The sequence below is a fragment of the Pseudophryne corroboree genome, chromosome 12, assembly GCF_028390025.1.
Source record: "Pseudophryne corroboree isolate aPseCor3 chromosome 12, aPseCor3.hap2, whole genome shotgun sequence".
NCBI classification, from domain to species: domain Eukaryota; kingdom Metazoa; phylum Chordata; class Amphibia; order Anura; family Myobatrachidae; genus Pseudophryne; species Pseudophryne corroboree.
Window position 1 is genome coordinate 9,296,882 of NC_086455.1, and position 13,146 is coordinate 9,310,027.

At 48.8% G+C, this 13,146-nt stretch overlaps 1 protein-coding gene across 1 annotated transcript in view; it reads left to right on the forward strand.

Annotated features, from left to right (window-relative positions):
* The window catches only part of LOC134980785 (hemicentin-1-like), a 102,533-nt gene that overhangs the window by 37,892 nt on the left and 51,495 nt on the right, over window positions 1-13,146 (forward strand). The gene's annotated exons all lie outside the window — the stretch shown is intronic.

Genomic DNA, 13,146 nt, shown 5'->3' on the forward strand with positions numbered 1-13,146 from the left:
AGGCCTGGGGCAAAGAGAGAGAGAGAGAGGCCTGGGGCAGAGAGAGAGAGAGAGGCCTGGGGCAGAGAGAGAGAGGCCTGGGGCAGAGAGGGAGAGGCCTGGGGCAGAGAGGGAGAGGCCTGGGGCAGAGAGAGAGAGGCCTGGGGCAGAGAGGGAGAGGCCTGGGGCAGAGAGAGAGAGAGAGGCCTGGGGCAGAGAGAGAGAGGGGCCTGGGGCAGAGAGAGAGGGAGGGAGGCCTGGGGCAGAGAGAGAGGGAGGGAGGCCTGGGGCAGAGAGAGAGGGAGGGAGGCCTGGGGCAGAGAGAGAAAGAGAGGGGGAGGGAGCCCTGGGGCAGAGAGAGAAAGAGAGGGGGAGGGAGCCCTGGGGCAGAGAGAGGGAGGGAGCCCTTGGTCAGAGAGAGGGAGGGAGCCCTGGGGCAGAGAGAGAGAGGGAGGCCTGGGGCAGATAGGGAGAGACCTGGGGCAGAGAGAGACCTGGAGCAGAGATTTGGAGGAGACTGAGACCTGGGGCAGAGAGAGACCTGGAGCAAAAAGAAAGACACCTGGAGAAGATAGAGACCCTCATTCCAAGTTGATCTCTCGCTAGCTACTTTTAGCAGCCATGCAAATGCATAGTCGCTGCCCACAGGGGAGTGTATTTTCGCTTTGCAAGTGTGCAAACGGCTTTGCAGCCGAGCTCAGCAAAAACATTTTGTGCAGTTTCTGAGTAGGTCTGGACTTACTCAGCCCTTGTGATCACTTCAGTCTTTTTGGTCCCAGAATTGACGTCAGATACCCGCCCTGCAAATGCCTGGACATGCCTGTGTTTTTCCAAACACTCCTAGAAAAGGTCAGTTGACACCCACAAACGTCTAATTCCTGTCAATCTCCTTGCGATCGGCTGTGTGTATGGATTCTTCATTAAATCCATCGCTCAGCAACGAACCGCTTTGTAACCGTACGACGCGCCTGTGCATTGCGGTGAATACGCATGCGCAGTTTTGCCAGTTTTTTACCTGATCGCTGCACTGCGAAAATCTGCAGCGAGCGATCAACTTGGAATGACCCCCAGAGAGTGACAGACCTGGAGCAGAGAGAATGAGAGAGAGATGTGGAGGAGGCTGAGACTCTCACAACTGAGGGCTGGTGTTGGTGTGAGGCCGCCTCAGTTGTAGGGGCTGGTGTAAAGGTGAATCTGGGTGGCTGAATAGGACTCCTAGACATAGAGGACTTCTACCACCAATACCCGAAGATGTGACCACAACAACAAAGATAAAATAAATGTTTATTAAACACAGTTCTGGTGGTACACCGGCAGTTTGCACAAGATGAAATGAGCAAAGATTAGAAACAGTACATAGTTCCACAAACAGTAGCAGCTGCAATGTTCCCTTAGGTGTGGTATCCGCACAAGACTAGCTTGGGAGATTAGGAGATGGTCAGTCCTTACCAACACCTAGGTGCTGTAGAATAGATGAACGCTGGAACTGGTCAGCAGATATAATACAGAGGCTGAGCGTACTGCAGAATGAATGGTATTTGTAAACTGCTGGTTTTGCCGGATGAAACGGATATTGAAGAACTGTGAATGTAGTGCAGATCGGATTAAACGGATAATGAGGTTGAATAACACCACTGATGCTAGAGATCGATGAATTGAGAAACAGATGACTTGAATACTGTAGATATCAGGAACACCGATGAAGATAGGTAGCTGAACACCACTGGAAGCCCAATGCTGGAAGCTGGTGTTGTTTAGAGCATTGCCACTAGCAGAATACACTGAGGATGCTATGAAGTCAGGCAGGCACCGCAGGGTGGTAAATGGTGCAGGTCTCTGTAGAACTGGAGACTTCAGGAGCTGGAATACCTGGAACACAGTTAGTCACAGAGAGCAGAGACGGGATACACTTGGTGATGACAACCAAAGCACTGACGATTTCCTGGTTTAAGATCAGTCCCTTTATACCCTCAGCACTGCAGGGATTGGATCAGCAATCAGGCTGAGCTCAGCAGGACTGTAGATTGGTAAAAACAGTATCACATGATCAGAACCAACATGGCTGCGCCTATACTGATTCCTGGAGGGAAACCTGGCTTGTTATTCTATATGCAACTTTCACAGCAATGGCAGCAGCGGCCGCAGGACCCAGAGAATGTCAAAACTGCACAGCATTCCCCCGGCGCCAACAACAGACGCTACGGCGGGTGAGAGGCGCCGCACAGATCCGCAGTGCTTTAACATAATAATCGCGGCAAGAGGCCATGGCTGACAGGAGACGTCACACAGGTCCATCCATACGCTGGAAGCACAGCAAAGGCGGCAGAGGCCGCAACTGTCAGGAGATGTGATGCAGAGCCGTCCAAAAGCTGAGAGTCCGGTAATGGCGGTGGAGGCCGTGATGAACTAGAAATGCCATTCCATTTAAGAGTTCCTTGTGACAGCACCTGCAGACTAATAGGAAGGAAATATGAAGTAAGGACATTAACAACATGACTGAGACCCGGCCCTGGAACCCTGAGCCAGCCTCAGAAGACACCTGAAAGGTAAAAAATAATGTCCAGTAGTCCGGATCGTGACAGAGACACCTGGAGCAGAGAGGGAGAGAGACACCTGGAGCAGAGAGGGAGAGAGACACCTGGAGCAGAGAGGGAGAGAGACACCTGGAGCAGAGAGGGAGAGAGACACCTGGAGCAGAGAGGGAGAGAGACACCTGGAGCAGAGAGGGAGAGAGACACCTGGAGCAGAGAGGGAGAGAGACACCTGGAGCAGAGAGGGAGAGAGACACCTGGAGCAGAGAAGGAGAGAGAGAGGGAGAGAGACACCTGGAGCAGAGAGGGAGAGAGACACCTGGAGCAGAGAGGGAGAGAGACACCTGGAGCAGAGAGGGAGAGAGACACCTGGAGCAGAGAGGGAGAGAGACACCTGGAGCAGAGAGGGAGAGAGACACCTGGAGCAGAGAGGGAGAGAGACACCTGGAGCAGAGCGGGAGAGAGACACCTGGAGCAGAGCGGGAGAGAGACACCTGGAGCAGAGAGGGAGAGAGACACCTGAGACACCTGGAGCAGAGTGGGAGAGAGACACCTGGAGCAGAGTGGGAGAGAGACACCTGGAGCAGAGAGGGAGAGAGACACCTGGAGCAGAGAGGGAGAGAGACACCTGGAGCAGAGAGGGAGAGAGACACCTGGAGCAGAGAGGGAGAGAGACACCTGGAGCAGATAGGGAGAGAGAGACATCTGGAGCAGAGAGGGAGAGAGACACCTGGAGCAGATAGAGAGGCCTGGGCAGAGAGAGAGAGAGGGGGGGGGGGGGGAGCCGGCTGTATGGTGGTGGTGGTGGACAGGTGGCATCGCTGGGCCATTGCACACAAACACCCGCTTTCGCATACCTCAGCCCAGCTGCAGCAGCTCCCGCCCTCAAAAGACTTCCGCGGCTCCACCATGCCAATGGAGAGGGCATGTCTGAGGTGCAGGGCCATCACTATGGGTGTGCAAGTGGTACTTCACACGCAGCGCAGAGCCATAGGGGAGGGGGCACTTTTGTTGCCCCACTACCTTCCCTACTGTAATGATTTCGAGCTCCTACTGTAATTAGAGTTTTGGCTCCTTCTCCCTGTGGCTCGGCAGCACATAGCTTGCAATACCCCCCTCCCCCCCCATCCCCCTCCTGGAGGGGAGCTATGTTTTTACACCCCAACTATGGGACACTCATTTGGTCTGATTTCCATGTACCAAACAGGAACTATTGGGAGAATGTGTTAGACTCTGTTGGATTAAAGAATCAATGATAGGAGCCAGTGGCGTAACATGGGTGGGGCGAGTGGGGTAAGTGCCCTGGGCACCAGTGTGGAGGGGGTGTCGGCACAGTGCAGGCAGTCAGTTTGCTGTCGGGATCCCGGCGGACAGGATAACAACGCCGGAATCTTGACAGCCAACAATGCCGACACCCGGAATACCGGCACACAGGAGCTATTCCCACTTATGGGTGTCCATGACACCCACATAGTGAGAACAGAAGCTGTGGCAAGTGCAGCAAGCCCACAAGGGGCTTCGCTGCGCTTGCCTCCCTGTTGGCATCCTGACGGCCAGGATGCCGCTGTCAGGATACTGACAGCTGGCATCCCAGCCGCCGGTAATACATATGTATTCGCAGCACAGGGCATGTGTTCAGACTTGAACCAAACATTCTGCATGCCATAGTCCTGTGGATTGCCTACCACTGCTGGAGACATTTGACTGCCAGGCAGTGTGTGCATTCACGTTGCTACTGCCATGTTGATGATTGGGATCGGCATTGGCTGGCTCTGCTGATGCGGATTGGTGGTGGTTGGTCCTTCCCCCTTCCAGTGGGCTGCACTAGATAGAGGATGTTCGAACTCCCTCCTGCTCCCATTAGTAAAAGCAGTGTAACATTCCTATATCTCACCATTACAAGAACCAAAGATGACAGACTGGTGACAGATGTGTTTTTGTAAAACCACGGCAACCAATAGAATCCTACACTATAGCAGTTCTCACCATCTGGCAACTCTAAAAGGAATTCCAAAAAGTGAATATGTGAGAATTAGAAGATATTGCTCTGAAGATGACATCTTTGAAAGAAGATGGGGAATTAAAAGAGATACTGTATTGGGAAAAAAAGAGGCTATAAAAAGAAAACACTACAAAAAGCCTATAACACCACCGAAACACTCCCAATGATTACTCTCCTTACACCCAAAAACAAGAAACAAGAGGAAAGAATAGTAGTAGAATCGCCATAAATTGGAGAAAATCACCTAATCTTAGTAACAAGTTAGTCCATAGTCATTTCATCAACAAAAGAAAACAAAATTCCATCATAGAAGGATGCCACAAATGTGGAAGTTGCAAAGCACATAATTACATAAAAACTACAAAGAAATAAGTATGAAGAATTCAGGATTTTATTATCTGTGAAACCCAAGGAAGGCGTTGAAGAAGTCAAGAACTTCTCCACGGTAATCTGCTTCATGAATAGCATGAATCAGAGAAAAGCCCTGTTTTCCGCAAAACAGAGCTTTTCTCTGCTATATGAATAGACCCCGAAGCCTGAATTCCAGTTAATTTTTTCATTTAACCCATTAGGTGCAATGCGCCCCAGCTGGATTTTATTGGCTAATATAGCCTATTGTTTTGTATATGGGTATTATACACTGCAGTCTATAGTGGCTATTATGGAGGTGCTTTTTAGCCTTATTGTATTTTGTAGGCTTTTCAATATTCACAACACTGTTTCTCTTTTGGTAATAAAAATTGCTGTATATGTTTTGTATAGTTTAGGTCCGGCTCTAGGTTCTTCTTTAAGGGTTCCTCTCCTGAATATGTCTGGGACGCTTCCGCCGGTGGAACGCATCTGCCTGGCCAGGTGGAACGCATTTTGGCGATTACCTGGGCGACGGCTAAAGCGGAAGCTGGAGGGAGGAAGTGATGAGACATCCAGGGGACAGCACCCTGAGAACGTACCACGGGCCGGACTGACACGCTGTGGGGGTACAAATCTGGGATAAGTGTACTTTTTATGCCTTTTTATTGTATGGTCCTGACAACAGGGCTTATACCCCCGAAAAGTTGACATTGGGTACCTTGTTTCTATACCAGTCTCTGGGGTCTATTCATGTAGATCACATCAGTTCGATGCGATATATAGCTTTGATAAGTAGCAATCCATATATACTTACCTTTCCGGCAATTCAATCCGGTATCCAGTTCTCCGGCAGTGCACATGTGCTGGTGGCTGAGGTCAGGGGGCGGAGCTATCACCAGGTGCCGGGTAGGGAAGCATTGAGCTTATGAGATAGTGAATCTGAACTCCATGGAGAAGCAGTAGGCAGAGCTTTCCGTTCCTTCATGAATCACACTCACCATAGTAAAGTATAGTGATGCAATTCAGGCACGGAGCAGGGGTGCCTTTGGAGAAGTGAGGAACTTCTCCATGGTAACCCGCTCTGTGAATACCCAAAGCAGAGAAAATACTAGTTTTACGCAAAACAGGGCTTTTCTCTGCTGCATGAAGAGACTTTCTAAACTTCTCCATTACACATCATTGTCATATATGTACAGCAAGTCTGTCTCTTATTAATAAGTTGCTACTGATTCTGGCCAAACCTATATATATACCTGTATACACACACACTGAATGAGATTAAAATTTTCCGTCCTCCCCTCCCGCCCCCATCGCGCTCGCCGGCAGTATTCAAATGTTGCTGCCGATGGACGTGATATCAGCATTTCATCTCGCCACCCCCTGGGGTGGCGAGCTGAAATGCGCGAAAAAGTTACCCATTTGGAAGCCCAAATGGGACTTTTCGCGAATGTGCCCATGAATTTAGTTGGGTTTAGCTGCTGTACGTGGCTAAACCCATCTCTTATGGGCGCGATATGCGCGATAATGATGGACGATAGAATATCGCCCCGCAAACTACCGTCACTTTAAACGGGAGATCGGGCACAATAAAACATTTGAATCTCGCCCATGCAGAATTCTTAAAGAGATTGTTCACACGGTTTCCTGTAACAGATATCCCCTCACTTCACAAGGTGTGAGCTCAAAGGGGAGAATCTTCACAATCTGGATTGGTGACTCATAGTTGACAGACCCTACGCATTTCGTCTTAACGACTTCATCAGGGGTAATACACTAAAAAGGGCAGGACCACAAGATTGGAGTTTATATAGGGCAATAAGCATACACTTACAGCTACTTTGGTGAGTCTTTTTCTCTAAACAACCCTATCAGGGTTCTTAATCACAAAAATTTGCGATGAAAGTCATCAATAATGAGCGTATAGATGTCCCTAAACACACATGGACAAAAAGACTTTAAATCCAATTGATTTAGATGAAGAAAATCTCATATATAAAATGTTGTCATAGTAGTACAACAGAGGTTAAAAATATGTTGACAATGAAAACCTCCACAGTGAGATTCACATATAGATCCAAACGTGCTTGTGCAGCAAACAAGTGGAGATTTCACAAAGTATATATAATACTGCTAGTGTGTGCATGATAATGCACCAGAATAATGACAGCAATGCACTGTAATGAATGCACCGTAGTCCTGTGCAGTATAATGTAACTTATGTATACTGCATAATTCATGTGCACAGTCTGGAACCTGATCCCTAGAGGAGGAGATAGGCCTCAGGCAGTGGGACCTACTGGGGGTTTTCTCTGCACCCCTATGGGCCAGTCCAACCCTGGGCGGCACACTAAGTACAGTAGGAACTTGAAAGCAGTGCGGGAGTAGGAGGAGAAATACAGTAGGGGAGGTAGTGTGGCAGAGTCGGTGCCGCCCCCCATGGCTCTGCGCTGTGTGCAGGGCACCTCCTGCACACCCCTAGTTACGGCCCTGATCAGATTACACACAAGCTCCTGATCCTGAGTTGCTCGTTTCTGCGGCTGCTTTTCTGTGTGGCTGCGCCATTATACTTACTTTCATTTGCTGATGAAGCAATCGGCCAAACTGAGGCAAAAATCTGTGCGACTGAAAGGGGAATCCTATCCTGCCCTTCGTTCTACTGTCCACAGATGAAATTTAGAGATGAGCGCCTGAAATTTTTCGGGTTTTGTGTTTTGGTTTTGGGTTCGGTTCCGCGGCCGTGTTTTGGGTTCGAACGCGTTTTGGCAAAACCTCACCGAATTTTTTTTGTCGGATTCGGGTGTGTTTTGGATTCGGGTGTTTTTTTCAAAAAACACTAAAAAACAGCTTAAATCATAGAATTTGGGGGTCATTTTGATCCCAAAGTATTATTAACCTCAAAAACCATAATTTACACATTTTCAGTCTATTCTGAATACCTCACACCTCACAATATTATTTTTAGTCCTAAAATTTGCACCGAGGTCGCTGTGTGAGTAAGATAAGCGACCCTAGTGGCCGACACAAACACCGGGCCCATCTAGGAGTGGCACTGCAGTGTCACGCAGGATGTCCCTTCCAAAAAACCCTCCCCAAACAGCACATGACGCAAAGAAAAAAAGAGGCGCAATGAGGTAGCTGTGTGAGTAAGATTAGCGACCCTAGTGGCCGACACAAACACCGGGCCCATCTAGGAGTGGCACTGCAGTGTCACGCAGGATGGCCCTTCCAAAAAACCCTCCCCAAACAGCACATGACGCAAAGAAAAAAAGAGGCGCAATGAGGTAGCTGTGTGAGTAAGATTAGCGACCCTAGTGGCCGACACAAACACCGGGCCCATCTAGGAGTGGCACTGCAGTGTCACGCAGGATGTCCCTTCCAAAAAACCCTCCCCAAACAGCACATGACGCAAAGAAAAAAAGAGGCGCAATGAGGTAGCTGTGTGAGTAAGATTAGCGACCCTAGTGGCCGACACAAACACCGGGCCCATCTAGGAGTGGCACTGCAGTGTCACGCAGGATGGCCCTTCCAAAAAACCCTCCCCAAACAGCACATGACGCAAAGAAAAAAAGAGGCGCAATGAGGTAGCTGACTGTGTGAGTAAGATTAGCGACCCTAGTGGCCGACACAAACACCGGGCCCATCTAGGAGTGGCACTGCAGTGTCACGCAGGATGTCCCTTCCAAAAAACCCTCCCCAATCAGCACATGATGCAAAGAAAAAGAAAAGAAAAAAGAGGTGCAAGATGGAATTGTCCTTGGGCCCTCCCACCCACCCTTATGTTGTATAAACAAAACAGGACATGCACACTTTAACCAACCCATCATTTCAGTGACAGGGTCTGCCACACGACTGTGGACTGATATGACGGGTTGGTTTGGACCCCCCCCAAAAAAGAAGCAATTAATCTCTCCTTGCACAAACTGGCTCTACAGAGGCAAGATGTCCACCTCATCTTCACCCTCCGATATATCACCGTGTACATCCCCCTCCTCACAGATTATCAATTCGTCCCCACTGGAATCCACCATCTCAGCTCCCTGTGTACTTTGTGGAGGCAATTGCTGCTGGTCAATGTCTCCGCGGAGGAATTGATTATAATTCATTTTAATGAACATCATCTTCTCCACATTTTCTGGATGTAACCTCGTACGCCGATTGCTGACAAGGTGAGCGGCGGCACTAAACACTCTTTCGGAGTACACACTTGTGGGAGGGCAACTTAGGTAGAATAAAGCCAGTTTGTGCAAGGGCCTCCAAATTGCCTCTTTTTCCTGCCAGTATAAGTACGGACTGTGTGACGTGCCTACTTGGATGCGGTCACTCATATAATCCTCCACCATTCTATCAATGTTGAGAGAATCATATGCAGTGACAGTAGACGACATGTCCGTAATCGTTGTCAGGTCCTTCAGTCCGGACCAGATGTCAGCATCAGCAGTCGCTCCAGACTGCCCTGCATCACCGCCAGCGGGTGGGCTCGGAATTCTGAGCCTTTTCCTCGCACCCCCAGTTGCGGGAGAATGTGAAGGAGGAGATGTTGACAGGTCGCGTTCCGCTTGACTTGACAATTTTGTCACCAGCAGGTCTTTCAACCCCAGCAGACCTGTGTCTGCCGGAAAGAGAGATCCAAGGTAGGCTTTAAATCTAGGATCGAGCACGGTGGCCAAAATGTAGTGCTCTGATTTCAACAGATTGACCACCCGTGATTCCTTGTTAAGCGAATTAAGGGCTGCATCCACAAGTCCCACATGCCTAGCGGAATCGCTCCCTTTTAGCTCCTTCTTCAATGCCTCCAGCTTCTTCTGCAAAAGCCTGATGAGGGGAATGACCTGACTCAGGCTGGCAGTGTCTGAACTGACTTCACGTGTGGCAAGTTCAAAGGGCATCAGAACCTTGCACAACGTTGAAATCATTCTCCACTGCACTTGAGACAGGTGCATTCCACCTACTATATCGTGCTCAATTGTATAGGCTTGAATGGCCTTTTGCTGCTCCTCCAACCTCTGAAGCATATAGAGGGTTGAATTCCACCTCGTTACCACTTCTTGCTTCAGATGATGGCAGGGCAGGTTCAGTAGTTTTTGGTGGTGCTCCAGTCTTCTGTACGTGGTGCCTGTACGCCGAAAGTGTCCCGCAATTTTTCTGGCCACCGACAGCATCTCTTGCACGCCCCTGTCGTTTTTTAAAAAATTCTGCACCACCAAATTCAAGGTATGTGCAAAACATGGGACGTGCTGGAATTTGCCCATATTTAATGCACACACAATATTGCTGGCGTTGTCCGATGCCACAAATCCACAGGAGAGTCCAATTGGGGTAAGCCATTCCGCGATGATCTTCCTCAGTTGCCGTAAGAGGTTTTCAGCTGTGTGCGTATTCTGGAAAGCGGTGATACAAAGCGTAGCCTGCCTAGGAAAGAGTTGGCGTTTGGCGAGATGCTGCTACTGGTGCCGCCGCTGCTGTTCTTGCGGCGGGAGTCCATACATCTACCCAGTGGGCTGTCACAGTCATGTAGTCCTGACCCTGCCCTGCTCCACTTGTCCACATGTCCGTGGTTAAGTGGACATTGGGTACAACTGCATTTTTTAGGACACTGGTGAGTCTTTTTCTGACGTCCGTGTACATTCTCGGTATCGCCTGCCTAGAGAAGTGGAACCTAGATGGTATTTGGTAACGGGGGCACACTGCCTCAATAAATTGTCTAGTTCCCTGTGAACTAACGGCGGATACCGGACGCACGTCTAACACCAACATAGTTGTCAAGGACTCAGTTATCCGCTTTGCAGTAGGATGACTGCTGTGATATTTCATCTTCCTCGCAAAGGACTGTTGAACAGTCAATTGCTTACTGGAAGTAGTACAAGTGGGCTTACGACTTCCCCTCTGGGATGACCATCGACTCCCAGCGGCAACAACAGCAGCGCCAGCAGCAGTAGGCGTTACACGCAAGGATGCATCGGAGGAATCCCAGGCAGGAGAGGACTCGTCAGAATTGCCAGTGACATGGCCTGCAGGACTATTGGCATTCCTGGGGAAGGAGGAAATTGACACTGAGGGAGTTGGTGGGGTGGTTTGCGTGAGCTTGGTTACAAGAGGAAGGGATTTACTGGTCAGTGGACTGCTTCCGCTGTCACCCAAAGTTTTTGAACTTGTCACTGACTTATTATGAATGCGCTGCAGGTGACGTATAAGGGAGGATGTTCCGAGGTGGTTAACGTCCTTACCCCTACTTATTACAGCTTGACAAAGGGAACACACGGCTTGACACCTGTTGTCCGCATTTCTGGTGAAATACCTCCACACCGAAGAGCTGATTTTTTTGGTATTTTCACCTGGCATGTCAACGGCCATATTCCTCCCACGGACAACAGGTGTCTCCCCGGGTGCCTGACTTAAACAAACCACCTCACCATCAGAATCCTCCTGGTCAATTTCCTCCCCAGCGCCAGCAACACCCATATCCTCCTCATCCTGGTGTACTTCAACACTGACATCTTCAATCTGACTATCAGGAACTGGACTGCGGGTGCTCCTTCCAGCACTTGCAGGGGGCGTGCAAATGGTGGAAGGCGCATGCTCTTCACGTCCAGTGTTGGGAAGGTCAGGCATCGCAACCGACACAATTGGACTCTCCTTGTGGATTTGGGATTTCGAAGAATGCACAGTTCTTTGCTGTGCTGCTTTTGCCAGCTTGAGTCTTTTCATTTTTCTAGCGAGAGGCTGAGTGCTTCCATCCTCATGTGAAGCTGAACCACTAGCCATGAACATAGGCCAGGGCCTCAGCCGTTCCTTGCCACTCCGTGTGGTAAATGGCATATTGGCAAGTTTACGCTTCTCCTCCGACAATTTTATTTTAGGTTTTGGAGTCCTTTTTTTACTGATATTTGGTGTTTTGGATTTGACATGCTCTGTACTTTGACATTGGGCATCGGCCTTGGCAGACGACGTTGCTGGCATTTCATCGTCTCGGCCATGACTAGTGGCGGCAGCTTCAGCACGAGGTGGAAGTGGATCTTGATCTTTCCCTAATTTTGGAACCTCAACATTTTTGTTCTCCATATTTTAATAGGCACAACTAAAAGGCACCTCAGGTAAACAATGGAGATGGATGGATTGGATACTAGTATACAATTATGGACGGGCTGCCGAGTGCCGACACAGAGGTAGCCACAGCCGTGAACTACCGCACTGTACTGTGTCTGCTGCTAATATATAGACTGGTTGATAAAGAGATAGTATACTCGTAACTAGTATGTATGTATAAAGAAAGAAAAAAAAACACGGTTAGGTGGTATATACAATTATGGACGGGCTGCCGAGTGCCGACACAGAGGTAGCCACAGCCGTGAACTACCGCACTGTACTGTGTCTGCTGCTAATATAGACTGGTTGATAAAGAGATAGTATACTCGTAACTAGTATGTATGTATAAAGAAAGAAAAAAAAACCACGGTTAGGTGGTATATACAATTATGGACGGGCTGCCGAGTGCCGACACAGAGGTAGCCACAGCCGTGAACTACCGCACTGTACTGTGTCTGCTGCTAATATATAGACTGGTTGATAAAGAGATAGTATACTCGTAACTAGTATGTATGTATAAAGAAAGAAAAAAAAACCACGGTTAGGTGGTATATACAATTATGGACGGGCTGCCGAGTGCCGACACAGAGGTAGCCACAGCCGTGAACTACCGCACTGTACTGTGTCTGCTGCTAATATATAGACTGGTTGATAAAGAGATAGTATACTCGTAACTAGTATGTATGTATAAAGAAAGAAAAAAAAACCACGGTTAGGTGGTATATACAATTATGGACGGGCTGCCGAGTGCCGACACAGAGGTAGCCACAGCCGTGAACTACCGCACTGTACTGTGTCTGCTGCTAATATAGACTGGTTGATAAAGAGATAGTATACTCGTAACTAGTATGTATGTATAAAGAAAGAAAAAAAAACCACGGTTAGGTGGTATATACAATTATGGACGGGCTGCCGAGTGCCGACACAGAGGTAGCCACAGCCGTGAACTACCGCACTGTACTGTGTCTGCTGCTAATATATAGACTGGTTGATAAAGAGATAGTATACTCGTAACTAGTATGTATGTATAAAGAAAGAAAAAAAAACCACGGTTAGGTGGTATATACAATTATGGACGGGCTGCCGAGTGCCGACACAGAGGTAGCCACAGCCGTGAACTACCGCACTGTACTGTGTCTGCTGCTAATATATAGACTGGTTGATAAAGAGATAGTATACTCGTAACTAGTATGTATGTAT